The sequence below is a fragment of the Lissotriton helveticus genome, chromosome 2_1 (genome assembly GCF_964261635.1).
Source record: "Lissotriton helveticus chromosome 2_1, aLisHel1.1, whole genome shotgun sequence".
Classification (NCBI taxonomy): domain Eukaryota; kingdom Metazoa; phylum Chordata; class Amphibia; order Caudata; family Salamandridae; genus Lissotriton; species Lissotriton helveticus.
In genome coordinates, this window is record NC_136059.1 from 1095588665 (window position 1) to 1095609752 (window position 21088).

General features: G+C 44.4%; 1 long non-coding RNA gene across 1 annotated transcript in view; it reads left to right on the forward strand.

The window, feature by feature from the left end:
* Window positions 1-21088, forward strand: part of LOC144819603 (uncharacterized) — a 235847-nt gene that overhangs the window by 22288 nt on the left and 192471 nt on the right. The window contains exon 2 of the long non-coding RNA XR_013607480.1: window positions 6480-6533. This is a non-coding gene — a long non-coding RNA (uncharacterized LOC144819603). The remainder of the gene's footprint in view (window positions 1-6479; window positions 6534-21088) is intronic.

Here is a 21088-nt window from a genome sequence, read left to right on the forward strand (position 1 = left end):
GTTTGTGGTTTCTACTGTTCACGGTTGTGTACAACCTTAAAAAGGCTCCAGCCTCACAGGCTACACATGAGGTGAAACACGTATTGGCTAACAAAAGGAAACGTTTTTCAGTTATGTACTTTTGGAAATAAAAATCTGCAAAGATGTCATTTGTGGAGGACTTTACAAAATAAACATACAAAGATAAAAAATAATGAAGGTTGCCCCACCGATAAACCAATACAAATAACATCAGATTGTGGCTGCCCCGCTAATAAACCATCTCCAGATTGTGTGAAGATGGTGTCTTGGAATATAGCCGGCCTTTCAAAAAGCCTTCAAGAACCTGACTGGCAGGATTATATTGATAATTTGATCTCTGCCTTTTCCAAGAGACCTGGGCAAGGGAACCACTATTTAAAATAGGCTACATAACATTTAGTATAGAGGCCCATCAATCAACTAGAGGAAGACATCAGGAGGCCTCTTAATTTGGATAAAACATCAAGTAAATGCGTCCATAGAAATGTTACCTACTGTCACAGATGACATACTGGGCTTAAGCTTAAAATTTCCAAATAATTCCTGGCTGTATTTATTCAATATATATAAAAGACCAAGAGAGCGTTCAAAAGAATCACCATTAATCCAGCATTTAGAAGAAGTCCTTGACTCTATTAAATCCAATGGGCCCATTATAATTGGAGGTGATTTTAACTGCTGCTACGAACCTTTGTCGGGATTAGATACAATTTTTGAGGAAGAAGACCTTGCAATGGATATCGCACTACTGAGGACAGAAAAGACTTTGGGATGTTCTGTCTCTGCAATGCAATTACTTACTTTCACCATAGAGTAAGGACTAAGGTCTTGCAATGGCAGATACCCCTCAGATCTTGAATGCTCTAATACCTTTTTGAGAGGTCTTTCTTCATCCCGGATAGATTACATTATGATAAGCGTTGCTTATTGGGCTTACGTGCAGGATTTTAAAGTTGATGACAGAAGAGAAAGTGATAATTTCCCTTTGTGTTTAGATTTCACAGGGAAATATTTCCTGCTACACTCTTTGATTCACCCTGGAACAGGCACAGAGGTTATCCAGCCTATAGTGAGCAATAATAGGAGGGCAGTAAAATGGCCCTCTATACTGGAAAATGTAGAACCCCTCATTTGTATTTATAATATATTTAGTGACCTCGTATCGCTTTTTTTAAAAGTGTGTCCTGAAGCCATACCTATAACACAGATCCATCAGAAGTTAGTAGAAAATATAAAACCCTACCTAGCCAAATCTGAGACTGGGAAGGCCAAACATAGTAACAAGATGCTGTTGTCTAACCCATGGTTCAACAAAGAATGTGTAGCGGCCAAACAATGCCTCATTAGGGCTTTGCAAACTAAGGAGACAGTTATGATTAGGCAAGAAAGAAACACATATAATAAAGTTCTGAAACTGGGAGGATGCTAGTTGGGAAACCTTGATAACTGCCTCAAAGGCAGGTGACCTATCCTTGACTTGGCGGATCATTGCTAATGGTAGTAAACTAAGTATTCCGGTCCAAGATTATAATTTGGACCCTTGCACCTGGCATAGACATTTTGCCCATCTATATGCCCATCCGGCTGTAATAGTCAGAGATACCACAAGTAGTATTGAGGAGCTCATGACGTCAAATGAGATTGCACCGTTGCAATTTAGCATAGACGATACCACACTGGCCATAGCTGCTATTAAGTCATCGAAAGCTCCTGGCCCCGATAAGATACCTGGGGACCTTTTTAAACATGTGCCTGAGGCCATACATTAATCTTTTATGCAACGCAATTGCTAGAGGGCATCCCATTCCAGAATCTTGAAAGGGCGCGGAGATCGTCCCGATATACAAGAAGGGCAGGAGGGACGATCCCACTAATTACAGACCTATCAGTTTGATAGACATAATGCAAAAGGTTTATGCCAAACAGATCTTAGATAAGTTAAATGACTGGATGATAGAAAACTATGTACTTTCCCCATGTCAAGTGGGTTTTAAAAGGAGAACTAGTACAATAGTTCAAGTGTTCAGGCTCGTAACTGTAGCCTGGAAATACACAAGGCTGAGATCTGGCCACTTATATGTGGCCTTTATTGATTTAAAGGCTCCATTCGATTCAATCCCCAGAGATCTGTTATGGATACATTTATTGCAGCAGGGGGTACCAAAAAATATTTTAGTCCAGTTGACTAGTCTTCACGAGGACAATTTTGCAAGAGTCCGTTGGGGCAAAGGGGAGGAACTCAAAGATGAGATACCAGTTAAGAGAGGTGTGTGCCAGGGCTGCGTCCTGGCGTCAACTTTGTTTCTCTTATATGTTAATGATATGGTTGAGTTCCTGCAAAAATCTAAGCATGATTCCCTGAAACTGGGAGGGAACCATATTTGTGCATTAACATTTGCAGACAACACAATCTTGTTGTCGCAAATGCCAAAGGGCCTACAAAATCTTTTAACTACTCTTGATGAATATTTCAAATTAAAAGGCTTGGAAATAAACCCAGTAAAAACTAAATATATGTCAATAAGGCCCCATAAGAGATTTAAAAATGATATAATGTTGAATGGTGCGATTTTGGAGCTCGTTTCCAGTTTTGTTTATCTCGAGGTAACCATTGATTCAAAACTTTCATGGAACCCCCCGATAAAGAAATCGGGATCTATTTTAATGCAAAACTAAGCACCAGTTATAAAAAAACTTTTTGCAACTATGACAAAGGCTATTACACCACCCCTAGACGTCTACAAGTCTAGGATTCAAACTGCTGCCTTGAATAGCTCAGAGCTGTGGGGGGGGGGGGACTACTCTCCCCTCTAACTTTGGGGGAAAATAAGGTTCTAAGAAGGTTAATCGCCCTTCCTCAAAATACACCTGTGATCCCCCTAATGTATGATCTGGGCATAAAACGAATTGACCAAAGGGCGGTTTGGATGACCTTTTCATATTGGATTAGAATATGGACCACCGAGGAATAGACAAGCATTGAGTGAATTATTGGTTCTTGACATTCATATCACCTTCCTGTGGTTGGCCCATATTCACAAATGACTTTTGGATCTGGGCTTGAGTAGATTCTGGGAACAACCGAGTACTCTGACCCCGCACTCAAAGCCGAAAAATAAAACCATTTATTGGAATTTTATCAGGCACAGTGTCACTTTAAATTGTAGATCTGGTACACTCACAACTCAATTCTTGATGTTCAAAATAACCCCCTGTTTTGACCATTTTTAGATGAAATTGAACCTCAACTTGCTATGGTATTTACCTGAAGTTCAGATATGGTACTCTCCAGATAAAGGCTTTTACATCCAAGTGGTGAAGGATACAGGAAGGGGGAAAAGACTGTAAGTGTACCCAGTGCCATTCAGGAAGCAAGGAGGACATTGCACATGTCCTATTTTTCTGCCCTACTTACGCAAATCCTAGAAGAAAATGGATAAAACATTTGGGCAGGAATTTGAGTATTAGAAAATACACTGAAATGCTGCGTATATTAAAAACAGATAGCTCTAAGCTTTTTGTATTTGGTGTCAGTAGATTTTTATTGGCTATATATTTCATAAGGAGGAAGAAAGGGCTTACATTTAAAATTTTAAAATTTCAAAATCTTTAGGATTTCATTTCTTATGGGAGTCATATGAATTTTAAATGTCCATGATGTATATATATATAGCCAATGATAGTGTAAAACTACTTTTAACTTCTGAATTATGTACTGCTAAAGAAGCCTTGATGACATTGCACTCAGCACTTGCACTTTATGGAACTCATCATATTGGTGCTAACTGTAAATAATAGGTTTTATGTACTGTGTAGTAACCAACATGAGGATCAATGTACTGTATACGCTTTGTTAACAATGTTCTTAGTATTTTTTGAAGCTTTGATGATTCTGTGAATCGAATAAAAATGCTTTAATTAAATAAAAAATACCAAAGTGTTCCGCTATTAGTTTTTCTGAATGAAAGAAAAAACAAGGCATCAGTAACATCCAACTGGCTCAGACAAAAAGAAAAGGATATTTGGGAACCCAATGCTCAACACCCAAAGATATATGAAAATGGCAACTAGCTATTTTAGTTGGGTTTCTCAATTCTCAATCAAACGGGGATTGAGAGTTTTCTTCTGGCACATGCGCACAACCTCTTTAGCTACTGCACATGTTATAATTAAGAACCACTATTTAGGCTGGTGGTGCTCTGAGGAATATACATCGCAATGGTGGCTTCCAACAGTTCCAGAGGCTCTTGTGGATAACTTAGTTGCTTGTGCTGTTTCATTTGCTAGCTAAGTCGAGTATCCTACTTTGTTGGATTGAACTCCCACTCTTAAGGAACTTGAGTGGTACTTGTCTTGTTTCATTTGCTTGCTAAGTCGAGTATCCTACTTTGTTGGATTGAACTGCCACTCTCCAGGATTTTGAGGGCAACTTGTAGCGTTTCCTGATTCCTGTTTCTCTGCTTTGGAGACTTCGCTGCTAGGTTTTGACATTTAGGGGCATATTAACAAAGAATTGGCGGAGCGTGTCGTTAACCTCCTTGACTTAACGACATGCTCCGCCACATCTGAAATGCAGGGCTGCACCTTATTTACAAGAGTATGGTGCAGCCCTGCGTTTCCCCCTACGCTAGTGCTAAGTTTAACAACCTAGTGCCAATGCAGGCTCACTTGCACCATAGTTCAAGGGTGTCTGTGTTCAGGGGAAGATTGTTTATGTACAGGAAGGTCCCCCTTTCTGCACATAAACAATCTTTAAATGCCGATTTGTAACTTCTATGTATGCTGCTTAATGCAACACACACAGAAGTTGCGAAGCAGCATTTAAAAAATATATTATTTATGTGCAGGAAGGGGGATCTTCCTGTACATAAACAGTCATTGGCCTTTTGCTGTTGTCATGTGTGCTGCACAGCGCAGCACACACGAAAACAGCAAAAACGAGGAGAAATGAAACATTTCTCCTCGTTGTGCCAGGGTAACAACAGGTTTTCTCTGGTCTTAATTCTGGCGCTGCCTCCTATTTACGCTTCCCTTGTAAATAGGAGGCAGCGTAGGAATCAATGGGTGTTGCGATGGAACGCCCACAGCAACACCCATTGCCCTCCCCTTTCACGATAAGCATAGCGTGAAAGGGGGCCTTATTTACAAGGTAGTGTTAAGCCACATTAAGTCATTGTAAATAAGGTGGTACTCTCTCTATCACAACGTCACTGAAACACTTCATTTATGGGATGAAATCCCCTGTAAAGTGCCTATGCATTGTGTTTTAGTCCAAATTTGAAGGAGCCGTTTGATGAGTAGTATTTGTTGGAGGACTCCAGTCTCAGATCATTCCTCCTTGGTTATACTGAGTGCTCCGACTTTTGTCGTATCTTTGGGAAGGTAAGTAAGAGTGTCCCTTTGAAAAGGCCAAGGATGGTGAGCCTTCATACAGTGGCAGCTGGCAGGGAATGAGGGTGGACGGGCGGGGAGGACAAAATAATTTTTTTTTTTAAAAACACTTACCTCTTTACCGACCGCGTCTCTCCTCCGTTTCGAAGGCGAGTCCAGAACACGGAAGCAATGCAGCATTGTGATTAGCCTGAGTGCCGTGGATCTACTCTCAGATGGGGACTGGGGGCCTGGGCTTGTTCCCCACCCGGCTGTGTAATGCTGCCTGGTGGCAAACATACAAAGAGTGCATGACTGTTTGGCCGGCCCGAGATGGTAGGCCAAGCAGCCATGCACACTTAGAGTGCGCAAACCACTCTTCCCCCTGTGCCTCCAGCCCGCCCTAACCTAGCCCCTAACAAGTGAAAAATAAAATGATAATAACTAATTTATTATCATTTTATTTTTCCTGCTCAAAGAGCAGTGGGGTGACGCTACTCCACCTTAGCGGAGGAGTTGCCTCTGCCTTCCTGTAAGTATTGTAATAGGGGCTTCCAAAATGTATTGAATATACACCCTGCTCCCTCAGATTTCACCTCAGTCTTTCCAAGGCAATCAATTGCCACATTTTGATTACCCACTCGCTGTGAAGTTTTAGTCTTCAATTTCAGAGCAATTAATTGTTTTGTACTAGTGGCATGTTCATTCTCACAGTCTATTCTAGGGAAGAGAGGTCACCCAGCATTGCTAGTGTTATCCACAGAATCAGAGATTCTAGGTCCCCTTTATATGAACCCAATTGTTTCTTCGAAAAGAGACCTAGCACTGGGCAGTACCACTATAAGTGCAGGTAGCACCCATCCTGGCCGCATTCTCATCAACCTCGCCCATCCTTTACTGTGTACATAGCCTTTGCTTTTGTTGGTGTTGCATATCCTAGAGTCATGTGTTTGTACAAAATGTCTCTGTTTTGGCATACTGCTTTTCCTGATTTAGGTATACTTACTCAAACCTCTTGCCATTGGCACATAGGAATCTTCTTCCCCAAGATCTGACCCCATTTTTCACTTTGGCCATTTTTTTTGTAGGTCTGCCCTGAATAAGGCAAAGTACATTTTGGAAATCAGCCCTCCTGTAGAGATGTAAGTAGTGAAAAGTGTTTCTAACTTGGTAGGTTCATTTGTTCCTACTCCTTATTGTGTGGTGATAAAACCCAATGTCAAATCTGAAATTTAACGCAACCATTCCGATTCATCCACTCGGAATTCCTTTTTGTTTTCTTCAAAGGACTTCATTTTACCCTTGTGTCCCTAAAACTCCTCTGGTGCCATTTGCTATTTTGTCCCCAGTGTAGCGTTGGGGAAAAGTAAGAGTTTAAGAAGATATGGGTAAATGGGGAGGGGAAGGGAAGGGAATAATATAAGAGCTTGTGTCTCACTACTTTGTCCCAGATATCTAGGGTTGGGTGGAGGACATCCAAAACATAACCACCCTGTATCCTGAGGGCCGTAGGGAGCAGTGCCACATCACAGGGTGCCCAGACTAGAAGTGCTTCTTCTGTATGTATCCAGTTCTTGGTCTCTCTGAGGAACCATTCAAAAAAGTTACAGAGCTGGGGTGCTTGTTCATATTGCATAATATTTGTTAGTGCCAGGCACCCAAGCCCCTGCCCACAAATAATACAGATTTAGAAATTCTCACCTAGTTACCAGCCAATATAAGGGAGTCAAATACATCTTAGAGATTTGGCATATCTTTCTTAGAAACCAGAGCAATAGGAGCTTGAAATAAGTATGGGAGTCCGGGAAGGACATTAGTTTTAACTGTGGCTATCATGCCTAACACGCAGATGAATAAGGGTTGTCAACAGCACAAGAAAGCTACAATGGCGCAGAAGTATTTGGGGCAATTAGCCTTATATAATGCCACTGTGGATAGGGCAATTTAAATTCGAAGATACAACCGTTTCCTTTGCCCATTGAAACTGGAAGAACATTGGCCACTCGTTTCATTCCTTGAATTAGCCCCACACTTAATAGTTTTGATGTGTCAAGGTTCAATTGGAACCCAGAAATGTCACTGTGCTTTTGTCAAGGAGTTTGCCCAACCTACCAGCGAGTCCACCGACATTCCTCCCTCACAAGACCTCTGCAACAAACTCAGAACCTTTTTCCACCAAAAAATCAAGAGCATCTACGACAACTTTGACGAAGACAACCAACACACTGAACCCTCACCAACCACCCCCGACACCCTCAATCCACTCCGGGGCCCCCACGGACCACTGCCCCCACCACATTTTCAACAGAGCCGCCAAACCCATCGCACCCATGCTCTGCCACACCATCAAGCGCTCCCTGGCATCCGCCTCATTCCCTGATGACTGGAAACACGCTGAGATCAACCCCCTCCTGAAGACACCCTCGGCGGACCCCACTGACCTCAAAAACAACAGACCAATCTCCCTGCTCCCGTTCACAGCGAAAGTCATCAAGAAAGCCATCAACAGCCAACTCACCACATTCATCGAAGAGCAAAACATCCTTGACTCCTCCCAATCCGGCTTCAGAAAAAACCACAGTACGGAAACCACCCTCCTTGCCGCAACAGACGAAATCCGTCCCTTACTGGACAAAGGAGAAACAGCAGCCCTCATCCTCCTCGACCTCTCAGCGGCGTTTGACATAGTCTCTCACCGCACCCTAATACGCAGACTCCACGACGCAAGGATCCAAGACAAGGCCCTCGACTGGATCCGCTCCTTCCTCTCCGGCAGAATGCTGTGGGTCAGACTCCCCCCTTTCCACTCAGACCCTACGCCTACCACCTGCGGAGTCCCCCAGGGGTCCTCACTCAGCCCTACGCTCTTCAACATCTACATGGCTCCGCTCGCCCCCCATCGTCAGAACCTATGGACTCAACATTGTGTCATGCGCAGACGACAGCCAACTCATCCTCTCCCTATCCAACGAACCCAACACCGCCAGACACAACTTTAAAGAAGGCATGGAAGCCGTCGCCAAATAGATGAAAAACAGCTGCGTACAACTAAACACAAACAAAACGGAAGTACTCATCATGGGCCCAAACTCAGACTCCTGGAACGACACCTGGTGGCCCCCTGCCCTCGGAAGCCTGCCCACCCCCACGGACCACGCACGCAACCTGAGAATCATCTCAGAGCTCAAAATGGACCACCAGATCAACTCTGTCTCATCCTCCTGCTTCCACACCTTCCGCCTCCTACATAAGACCTTCAAATGGATCCCCCTTGAACACAAAAAAATTGCCACTCACGCCCTGGTCACCAGCAGGCTCGACTACGGCAATGCACTCTATGCCGGAATAAACAAAAACTTCACCCGCAAGCTACAGAACATCCAAAACGCTGCTGCAAGACTGGTCCCCAACCTGCCAGGCCACTACCACATCTCCCAGCACCTGCGCACACTCCACTGGCTCCCCATCGAAGCTAGAGTCACCTTCAAGTTGCTAACCCACGCTCACAAGGCCCTCCACAACACCGAACCAGCATACCTGAACAGCCGACTCAAATTCCACGCACCCCAAAGGACCCTATGATCAGCCCAGCTCTCCTATGCCGTGGTCCCCCGCACCAGAAAGACCAGATCGGGAGGCCGCTCCTTCTCCTTCTGTGTGGCCAGTGCCTGGAACGACCTTCCGCTCCACCTCGGACAGATAACATCGCTCCCCATCTTCGAAAGAATCCTCTATACCTGGCTCTCAACAAACCCCCCTCTTGATGGACTGGAACCTGCGAAATCCCCCCCACCCCCAGTGCCTTGAGACCCTTACGAGTGAGTAGTTGCGCTTAACAAACACTTGATTTGATTTATAATCTCCACTATGGCTTTGAGTGAGGAATCTTAATCTATCATTGTCAAGACGATGACCACTGTGAAGATATGAATATTATGTGGATCCCTTCTAAAGGTCATGCGTTTAGTATTACCACAGTGCTTTTTCTTGCCTACTAGTGATTTTAATACCAGTGCAAAAAGTGGAGAGAGAGATCACCTCTGTCTTGTTCCCATAGCCAAATATTTCTCATTTTTTTATTCCGTTGATAATCATTTTTGATCTTGGATACTTGTGATTGACCTCATTGAAGGTCTTCAAGTTTTGCCTAGACCTATCATTTCAATCACCGGACTCATAGAAGACCAATTGACCCAGTTGAATGCTTTTTCCGCATCCAATTTCATTATGGCCATATGAATTTTCCTTTTGTTGAATTTCTCAATCAAATGCAGGAGTCGCCTAATGTTATAAAACATTTGTCTCCTAGAGCTAAAGCCCAACTGATCTGGGTGGATCAAGTGGGGCATCTGGGGGGGGGCTAAAGTATTCACTTGAACATTAGTGAAAATCTTGACATGTGTGGTTATAATGTCTGTCTGTTTGTAAAACAAGCAGGTGTTAAATGGTCGACCCCATTTATGTATCATCAAGGTGTTATTTGCCTCCCTCATTGTGGGTGTTAAAGAGTTTTGTAATAAACCCTGAAGATTCTCCTGTCCCCGGAGTCCTTAACATTCTATGAATGGAGGAAGCTATTCTAATTTGTCATGCTAATACAGTGTTGGACTTATTAGCTTTCTCATAAAACCTATGTTTCAATCATAGTAGAGCCTTTCACATGTTCATTTTAGCAGAGGTCATGCGACTCAACCATGGTCTTGTCTCCCTAGACTGTCCTGTAAGGTTTTCTGTTGAGGGCAAGACTTCAGGATGTAAACATTTTCATTGTTGAGTTATTCAGTTCACCAGATACCTGATTTCAGTGCTAGCAATGGTAATTCTAAAATGACCAAATACTTTATGCAGCTTTTGTAAACAGATTTTACAATAATAAAATACAATCCAACCAGGGTTCCCCACCTCTGAAATTCCAATAGCGCCTCACTCACGGACACTATTGGTTCCACCTGGAAATTCATCCTGTTTGTAGTGGTAGCCTTCACATTAAGCAACTTTAATGTTCTCGATAGATATTGGTGCACATGTGCAGGAGAGGTACAGTGCACCCTTATCCTGTTCCCCTGCTCAATTTATAGGTTTCCGCATTTATGCCATTTATAGTCTTGCAGATGGAAATGAACAGAGACCCATTTTCTTAAGTACCCAAATAAAAGTGCATTCAGCACAATCAAACACCTTGTAAGTGTAGACTATGGGCAAGATTGCCTACTACCCCACTAATGTGTCAGACATGTAAGATCTATATCTATCTTAACATTCTCATTTCCTTTGCAAACCAATTAAATAAGTACCTGATTGGTAAGTATCAATACAAGTAAAAACCTGCCCGGCTCAGAAGAGGGTCTTGCCTAAGAGTTTTTAGAACAACATGTAAGAGAGAGAAAATTATGAATCACATAGGTTGTGGCCTCTGCCCCAATGATGACCCACCCAGAAGAACACAATTGAACTGAATAGTCCACTTGTGTAATAGAAGACAAATACACTTTTTTAAAACAACCTGACAGTTAACCCATCTAAATCCATCTCCTCTCAGAGATTTCCTACTAGCCATATTTTTAAGGTATAATTTACAGTCTCTATGTTGATCTCAACTTCATCATGTCCTGGGTGAAGGCCAAAAGCCTAACAGGCCCAGATACTTAAAATACCCATATCATCTACTCCCCTCAAATAGTCCCCAAAAAAAATCTGATCTAAAGAACTCTTCATAAACAGGACCAAAAGGTTGCCAGAATTCCCTCTGGCATGCTCAGTTTTTAGACTGCTCTATCAATTGCGCCACTAACAAATTAACAGTCTTCTTTCATGTTCTTATGAAAATGTTTGCTGTCTACCTTCAAGATCAGCACACCATTCAATACTTTTGTTTGCATTTCTGGATTCTGTGACATCATCCATTTGCAATCCCTACCCTGGCTATATTTTCCCATCTGTCCACCTACCCTTAATTTCAGTTAACTCTCCTGCAGGGCGTTTTTTCTCGGAGATTCTACTCCTGAATCCATCACATTCCTAGAATGTGCAGCACAATGGTGTCTGCCACCTCATCCAGCTCCTTTGGTATCATTTTATCTTTGAGGAAACTATAGTTGTCAATCAATTCAGGTCGGAGTCTACCAGGTGGCAATACTGTAATTTTATAGCATAACATGTTATTGTCTGAACAAAAAGGCATGCAGTTGGTGCTCTCCTGCTAAATACATAACATTCAGTTGCAAAAATATGTACTTCACTCTTAAAAAGCAAATTCTCATGTGGGCTTCGAACATGGTGTGGTAAACACCACATAAGAATAAGGTATTGTGGAGAATATGAGAAACGATGTGGCCTGCTTACAAGCCGTTTAGAAATTGTCAGTGTACCAAAGGTGAGGCTGTCATTGATTGAACTGGTACAAAAGGGGGTGGTGATGGAAGGAGCATCTGAACCAATCAAACACTCACACCCAGTCAACAGATCTGGGTTTAATCCATCACCGTTCTTTAGCCCACTCTGCCACCCCAGTTCAGACATGGCCATATGCAAATCAGTCTGACCCTGTGCCTCATGGGAACAGTCCAGCCCGAACTGCCATGCCATGCCTTCCCTGGATCGGAAATAAGCTTCCTGGACTGTTCCCATGAGGCACCGGGTCAGACTGATTTGCATATGGTCATGTCAGAACTGGGGTGGCAGAGTGGGCTAAAGAACGGTGATGGATTAAACCCAGATCTGTTGAATGGGTGTGAGTGTTTGATTGGTTCAGATGCTCCGTCCATCACCACCCCCTTTTGTACCACTTTGTTCGCCATAAGTTGGCAGGGTATGCTCAGACGTGAGTCCCTTGCTCACTTTGCCACTGGATTCAAGCAAGCCAGGCTGAAGACGGCTGAAATGCCAGGAACCGTTCCTCGGAAGCTTGCTTCCGGTCCAGGGAAGGCATGGCTTGGCAGTTCGGGCTGGACTGTTCCAATGAGGCACAGGGTCAGACTGATTTGCATATGGCCATGTCTGAACTGGGGTGGCAGAGTGGGCTAAAGAACGGTGATGGATTAAACCCAGATCTGTTGACTGGGTGTGAGTATTTGATTGGTTCAGATGCTCCGTCCATCACCACCCCCTTTTGTACCACTTTGTTCGCCCTAAGTTGGCAGGGTATGCTCAGGCGTGAGTCCCTTGCTCACTTTGCCACTGGATTCAAGCAAGCCGGGCTGAAGACGGCTGAAATGCCAGAAACCGGTCCTCGGAAGCTTGTTTCCGGTCCAGGGAAGGCATGGCTTGGCAGTTCGCCATGGACTGTTCTCATGAGGCACAGGGTCAGACTGATTTGCATATGGCCATGTCTGAACTGGGGTGGCAGAGTGGGCTAAAGAACGGTGATGGATTAAACCCAGATCTGTTGACTGGGTGTGAGTGTTTGATTGGTTCAGATGCTCCGCCCATCACCACCCCGTTTTGTACCACCTTGAAAACATGAGCAGAAGCCATGCAGCTTTTAGAGGCAGGGGTAGTGCCCACTGCTGTACAAATAAGACTCATGAGTCAGGTAGGAATTGGGACAGAAATCAAGGAAGGCAACCTAAGCAGAGACTATATAACCTTTCAAAGGCTCAGATTTCCAGTGCTTCTCCTAGACTGAAGGAGACCAAACGTTTGAGCAGGGGGGCATGCCCTAAGCCTCTCCAATGCTCCCAAACAATCTCATAGTCTTGCAAGGCCAGGTAAATTTCAATCAGGTGAGCCCTATTCGCCTCATGGATCATACCTTGGTCAGACTGGCAGCCTGCAGATGTGAGTGTAAGATATGAATAGCTTGTTGCTGTCCTGACTAAGCATGGGCGGATTTTGCGGATTGGCAATCCGCGAACTTGCGTATTTACGGATTCGCAATCCGCGAAGATCCGCGAACTCTAGCGGACTTGCGGATTTTTCCGTTTTTTGTGTTGGCGCGTGTTCGCGCCGATTTTGGGACAAGTTCGCAATTGCGAACTTACTTTTCGGCTTGCAACGGCCGCGACTATGTTGTTTCTACGTCTGGTTTATCATCACAGGTTCACAGCACCCTCTGTTTCACCACTGCCACCCTCTGGGACACCCATGCCACCCTCTAGTACATCCTCACAGGCACCTATTAGGTTTATTTATTACTGTAGATTATGGTGGTTGAAAAAAGCTAGCACACCTGCCCTTCTTCAACTGCCATCAATTAATTTGTGTTTCATTAATGTGTCAGTAATTTTGAAAGTTCCAGTCTGGCTGGCACCTGCTTCCTTCCTTATCTGTAATTTGCTTTTTGTTGCAGTGAAATTTTTTTTTTACAGGACCTTTATGGTGCTATTCTATGAGCCTGCTGTTTGGGTCATAGCAGGGTCATAGAATTGTTGCAAACTCTGGAGGGGCCCATCAGGAAGCACTACCTTGAATGTTACTAATGTTAAGTTTGAACTTTTGCACCTGCTCATTGCTTTCATTTTAGCTAAAATCGTTTTTTTTGCAATTTCGCGCGTTATTTGGGGCGCGAATCCGTGCGAGATCGATTTCGGAAGCCGCGAATACGTGCGAATACAAAATTGTTTTTGTTGCGACGTGTATGTTCGCGTGATCTTGCGCGTGTTCGCGAGGCGCTTCTAGCTATTCGTTTGCCAAGTTACCCTATCGGTCGTACACGGGCGCGGCCATCTTGTTGGCGTGACGTAATTCCGTTTCCGCCCGCTATGTGTAATCTCGCAAAGTGTGCTGCTCGCGAGTACAAGTTCGCGCGTACTCGCAAGGAAAATCTCGCGCGAACTTACCCACGCGGTCGTGAACGGGCGCGGCCATCTTGTTTCTCATTCATTGCTATGGTTCTGGGCATGCTTTCTCTATCCTCTCTCAATCTCTGCCATCCTTTGCTTGTTTGAAGTTTTTTTGATCTAATTTTACTTATTATCTAACCCTCTATTTTTCTAGCTCTATATTTTTGTGTTTTCTGCAGCTTTTAGTTACTTTTAAACTACTTTTTTAAACTCTTTTATTTTCTTCTTCACTATTCTATTTCTTCTTTATCATTTAAGTTTATTTCTGCCCAGACCATGGTAAAGGGAGCCGGGAAGCACCCTGAGAAGGGGAAGGGTCCCGCACCCCGTGCCCGGCTCCCGTGCGGGCGTTTAAGGGGGGAGCAAGTGGTCCCGAGGGAGATCTTTAGCGCGGAGGAAGTGGCGGCACTGATCTTCCATGTCCAGCGCCGCCTCCCCAAGACGATCCTGGGAGGCGGCAAGATCGCGACCGGCTATGGCATCCGGGAGCGCCGCCAGCGGTGGGAGAAGGTGTGCCGGGCCATGTACAAGATCTCTGGGGTCCGGCGCACATATAACCAGGCCACCCACCGCTGGACCGATGTCATGGACCGGGAGCGGGACTTGCTGGACGCGCTCGGCGTAGAGGTCCCCGGGCTTGGTGAGTAGTAGTAGTAGTACATTTACTACTCTGTTTTATCCTGCTCTGTTATTTGCAAATCTTTGTTCTTTACCAAGAGCAATAATGCTGCCGATTACATTGAGGTAAATTATATTTCAAAATCTTCTATGCATTTCATTTTCAGGTGCACTGCTCTCCTTCTCAGTAGCCTTGCTTGCTACTATGCTTCTTTGTTTTGTATGTTGTGTTCAGAAGCATTTCATTGGCCTGAGAAATTATGTATCAGTGTACTGTAAAGAAAAGAACTGCGTAATGCTAGACAGTAAGGGTCATATTTTCAATTACCGGCGCATCCCTGCAAAGTAGCAGGGATGCGGCAGTAATTGTGTGCCATGCCACCACCACCCATTGGCCCAAAACGTCACAGAAGCCTTACGCATCTGTGCCGTAAAGGCAGCGCATTGCTGGAGTTGCGTGCCAACGATGGCGCAGCTCCAGCAATGCTCTGGGGTACCCTATCTCCCCAATGCTGCATCAAGCCGTACGTCGGCTTCAAGCGCGCAGGGTTTGAGTCATGCATCATTGTCATAAAAATGACTGATTGACATCTTGTAGATTTCCCTCAGCCACTTTTAGGATTCGTTCCTGCGCAGGTACGCCCTCCCTTGCGCCGGAACGCCCCCTGATGGCGCAGGGCTTTACAACGTGATGCATCGCCCATATGCCCATATGTGTTTTTTTTTTAATATATACGCCGCACCAACACCATGGCGAGTCTTTTGTTCTGCCGCTGCGTCAGAAAAGGCACGCAACAATGGAGGAAAATCAGCCGCAACTTCCGCAAGGGACTTATAAATCAGCCCCAACAGACTGAAGTCCAGTGTCCTTCCTTTAGACAGTCACATGGCTATCAGAAGAAATAGTGGCGGTGGTGGCGGGTGGATTGATAGTTTGAGTATTCACTGATCTGCAAGCAGGATGGACTTTGTCTGTCACGTGTTGTGCACTACTGCCTGCAGTGCCAGGCCTAGGCAAACCTCTTTAGTAGTCTGTTTATTGAGTTACATAGGAACTTTCTAAGTCAACGTTCCGCAAATCAGGCAATACGAATAACGTAGTATACCACATGAGATAGATCCCGTGGAATAGTTGTCTATCTATTTGCTATTTTTCCAAAATATGTTGTTATTGTTCTTTTGAAATGTTTGATTTGGTTGAAAAATCTCATCCATGTTTTATGGTTTTTCTTTCTTTCATGTTGTACATCAGCTCCCCCCAAGGGCAAGAGGACACAGGAGGAGGGTGCTGAGGATGCAGGCCAGGATCGGGCAGGCGAGGGCTCCTTTGCTGGCCCCAGTAAGTTTACATTTTACTAAACAGTACCTATTTTTTCCTAGCGTTCCTCATTCGATTTTTTCTAAATCGTCTTTGATCTTCTTGTAGACTGAATATAAATTCTTATCCTGCCTCGAATATGATGACTCCCTGTGGTATTACTAGACTATTTTTATTAGTCTGTCTGTGTAGCTAACTAAGATTGGACATTTGGCAATTCCATTGGACTCCCATTATATTCAGCAATACCTCTATGCACTGTCTCCTTACTGACTAGATAGTGTGGCAGAGTCATTCAGCTCCCGAAGTCACCGATTATAGATCCCCAATGATCTCTAGATTATCGTACGCAGGACAAGAGAGTAGTACGGAGTCACAGCACAGTCAAGAAGTGTCAGAGGCACTCATGCTTGCAAAAATTCCAAAACCTTTAGCTCATCCACTCTAGTCTAGAGGAACAAAAACCACAGAGTCTATTTAAGTGTAAAAGCTTTATTAAAAGTAAACACATTTATTGAAATCTACTTTGTCATAAAACTATTTAACTGTAAACGGAAAAGTGGTTAGTGCTGACGATTAATTGGACACATTTCTTGTGGTCGAGCCGAACTCTCACCTACTTTGAACTTGATCCTGGTCGTGTTCTTAGGACTCAGGAGTCAAGCTTCTGTCTGTTAGGAGAAAAAGTGGTGCGTGTTAAAAATCAAAAGCAAGCATTCATCAGTTGTGCATAAAAGTGCAGCAAGACAACAGCCTTCCCTGGAAAATGGGACATTTTTACTATGGAGTAGACAGTCACAAATTATTACATTGTATTCTGTTTTTTTAACATTTCTCCTAGACCAAATATTATATAGTAGTGAGTGGTGTATTCTAACTTTCTTAAATGTACTTTGTAGGTGTAACATCTGGTGACGGGGCCAGCGCGGAGGTGGCTGATGTGTTGGACTTGGACTCGGAGGCCTCTGGGGAGGATGCGGCGGTAGAAGAGCTGGTGGCCGTTCCTGTGGGGGATCAAACGGTGGTGGCGGAAACAGGTAAGCTATATATTCCTTACTTATTGAGATTGAAGACTGCATAGTGTGCTTTCTGCACGGGTGTATTACAATTACAAATCAACCAGGTAGTAGCCTCCTCGAAATGTACTTCGACTTAGCTGTGAAGTTTTTGGTGAGAAGAATCCCAATAAGTTCTTAGACGAACGTGATGGATGGGATGAACGAAAAGCGAAAGAAGGGTGTAAGTAAGTGGGACGCGAACTTGTATGATGGCTGGCAAAGAAGAACGATATGTGTTTGCTTGGACCCAGAGGTGGCTGGGAAGGAAAGAATATGGTATGGTGCATGGCTGGGTCAATGATGAAGCAAGGATGGGTGGAAGGACAGCAGCCTGGGTGGGTGAAACAGAAACTGTATGTGTGCGTATACTTTGAATGAATGGATGCCTGGAGCATGGTATTCTCTGACTCTTACATAGCAAATGTGTATCTAGAGAGAGTAGATGGTCGCCAGGTGAAGTAAGTGTTACCTTGAAGAGCATGTGCCACCGCACCCGCACGTCCGTCCCAGTGCAGGGAAGGCAAGGAAAAGAAATTGTAAATGTGTCCAATACTTCCATGAATAGTAGCAGTACTTTGTATTGCGTTTGCATTCACAGCATATATCTGGTTATTACGGTGGACACTCCGTACCTCTCTTAATAACTTTAGTTTACTTGTAGTACGTCATTCATGTGTGGGTGTATCACTGTGTTCACTCAATATTAAGCAAAGCACCTAAAGTCATCTCATCTGTCATTAAATACGTCCCATGTGAAGTGATAGATAATCAAATTAGTTAGCTTCTTCAGTTTCCTTTTCCAGTACTCATTTGCACTGTAGGGTGAAAGGTAAATTAATTAAGCAGTAGCCCTTGTAACAGAGTATTCTCAGTGCCACCCGTAATAGAAAAGTAATAGCTTCACCACCTGCATGTACTGGACCGGTACAGTAACGCAAGTCTGTCTCCATCATCATGGTGTGCAACTTTTTTTCTCGGGTGCAACTTCACTGTGCTGTGTCCATGTCATTCTGCCGGCTTGCATAAGATAACGTACCCATTTCCCTAAACAAGAGAGAAGAAGAAGAATAAGACTGGTGTACTGTCATAGTCGACTGTAATGGAAGTCCATAGTGGTCGTAGAATTAGTTCATTAAACTACCACTACTGTTAGAGCAAGGATGCAGAAGTGGGAGGGTTACATAGATACTGTCCTCAATAGTTATGTACTGTGCTTTCAATTTGCTACTTGTACTCTGTGACCCAACTTTCGGCTCAATCACTTTGTGTTATTAATAAGGAGCATTGGTTACAGACTATGTCTTTCTTTCTTCATATAGTTGCTCCTTCTTCCAAATCAACAACAAGGAGGGAGCAGGCTAGATTGGCCCGGCAACGGAGGCTGGAGGCCACAGTCGCCGAGTATCGGCGGCTGGTGGCCCTGGAGGAGGAGGAGGACACGCAGTCGAGCGGGGCAACATCTTCGACTGCATCCTCCTCCGTGACTAAACCAGCGGGACCGAGCCGGGCTAAGAAAGCCGACCGCCACCGCCAAGCACCCGAAACACCAGCTGCCCCCCACAGGAGCTGCAAGGAACGCCAACACCGCCTACGAGTCCGCATGTCCAACCTGGAGCAGGAGGTCCTGAGGTATAAGACCTTGGTTAAGGGCCTCCGCTCCGAGCTTGCCACCCTCCGCAAGGAGTATGATGCCCATGCCGCATCATGCACCAGCACCAGCACCCTCCAGTAGTGGAGTGTCCCTTGCCCTTTTTTTATAGACTTTTGGGGGGTGGGATTTGGGAGTTGGGATCGTTTTGGGACGTTTCAGAGACAATCGTTGGGGTTAGGGTGGGTGAGGGAGATTATTTTGTTAGGGATAAATAAATATATTTTTCAACTACTTTATCTGACCATACCTGTTTTTTACTGCTTTTCAGTCTGGTGGGTGGGGGGCGGGGGTGTAACAGTAACTTTGTTTTCCTGAACAGTCGTAGGACTTTAGTAGTACAACCGTCAAACTCTTGTCTACTCCGAAATAATACTCCATTATACTACCTCCCACCAAACGCTTATCTTACCTGTAATTTGTGTTAGAAATTAGGGCTAGGCCCAGGGCTGGCTCCAGGTGAAATGGGGATTAACGTTGTCATTCCTGGGCGGGTGACATTTCCTCATTGCGGTGTTACTAGTGGTGTGACACAGTGGCAGTTGCATGCCTATGGAAAAAAAGAAAACGAAACCTTGTTTGTACTCCTTACTGTAGCATTACAACGGTTACGGTACGATCGAGAAAATAGCAGGTGACAGTACACTAGAACAGTGCCATAATGTAGCCTAACAAATGGTAAAGTATTGCAAGTATAACTAGTACTTGCGTTGAATTTATTTGACATTGGCTACTACTACTAGAAGATATAGTACTGAAGCTGAGTAAGTCTAGAAGATATCCTCGTATTCCTTCACCAGCCTGTTGCTGCTATCACCTTATCCTCCCCAGCAAGTGTGTGGAATTATTGATGTCATTTTAGTCAGACATCAAGCAAAACAACACAGCCCGGGGGAAGAGGGTTAGGGTTTGTAAAATGGATGGGAATGGGGGTTTCTTTTTGGGTAGGTTTTGTTGAGAGAAGAAAAAAAAAGCAGAGCATGGACAAACAATAATTGAAGATACAGAGTTTACAGACAATCTTTGGTTACAAAGTAAAGGTAAGCACATGCAGTCACACTCATAGAATAAAAGACAACAATGGATACTGTATCTGTATTGCGTATGTTGTTGGAGTTGTCCTGTTGAAATTGGTAAGTAAGTTGCATGCAGCAAACAATTCCTCTTATTGGCGGCACTCCTCCATTCCAGCTGACGCTTCGTCCATCAATGTGGTGGTGACCACTGACAGAAGAGACACCCTGTCCACTGCCTGCCTGGCGGATGTTGACTGAAACCCGGCCTGTAATTATTGAACGGAAAACAGGAAGTGCTATTACAATACCACTGATAAATAAATAAAAGGTATGTACGCTGTGTGGTTCAAAAAGTCACACTTTGATGATGCCTAGCAGAAAAATGGTTACAAAACGTACTTTGAAAGTAACAGTAGACCCAAATACAGACCGTGGATTGTATTCAAACCACTTGCCTGCAAGCAAAAGTATCCATAGCCAGCATCGCTCCAACAGTGCTCTACAACAACAGAACCGCGTTGCAATAGAACCCCCCTAAACACATGCAATCCTGCTGCTAGGGCTAACCCTAACGAACCCTAACTTACAAAGTGCCAAAACTGGTGTTTCCTTATGGATTTTGTCCAACTAACTTCTAGCCGGTATTAGACCTTCCCAGGAATGCCCCAGGCAAGACCCGCCAACCCACCCGCAAAAAAACACCCGACACAACACCACCAAACAGCGAAAAAGCTAAATCTCATACTTACAATGTCTCTCGGCCTTCGGTCCAAACGCGGCGCTGTGCAGCTAGGTCGTCATCATCATCATCAATCATCATAACTCCTGTTTTCCACCACGGATTTCCTGAAAAGCAAATGCAATCAAGATTAGACTGTCGCAGCAGTGCTTCGACAGAGACCCCGGCCGCAACCCACCCACGAACAGCAGGAAGCCCCCCAAAACGCTACATTGAGCAAGATGTCTGAAGAAATGGCAAAAAAAAGGCTGTTCCTTATGGATTTTGTCCAAAACACTTGTATCCGGTATTAGACCTTCCCAGGAAAGCCCCAGGCAAGACCCGCCGGCGCCAACCCACCCGCAAAAAAACACGCGACACAACACCACCAAACAGCGAAAAAGCTAAATCTCATACTTACAATGTCTCTCGGCCTTCGGTCCAAACGCGGCGCTGTGCAGCTAGGTCGTCATCATCATCAATCATCATAACTCCTGTTTTCCACCACGGATTTCCTGAAAAGCAAATGCAATCAAGATTA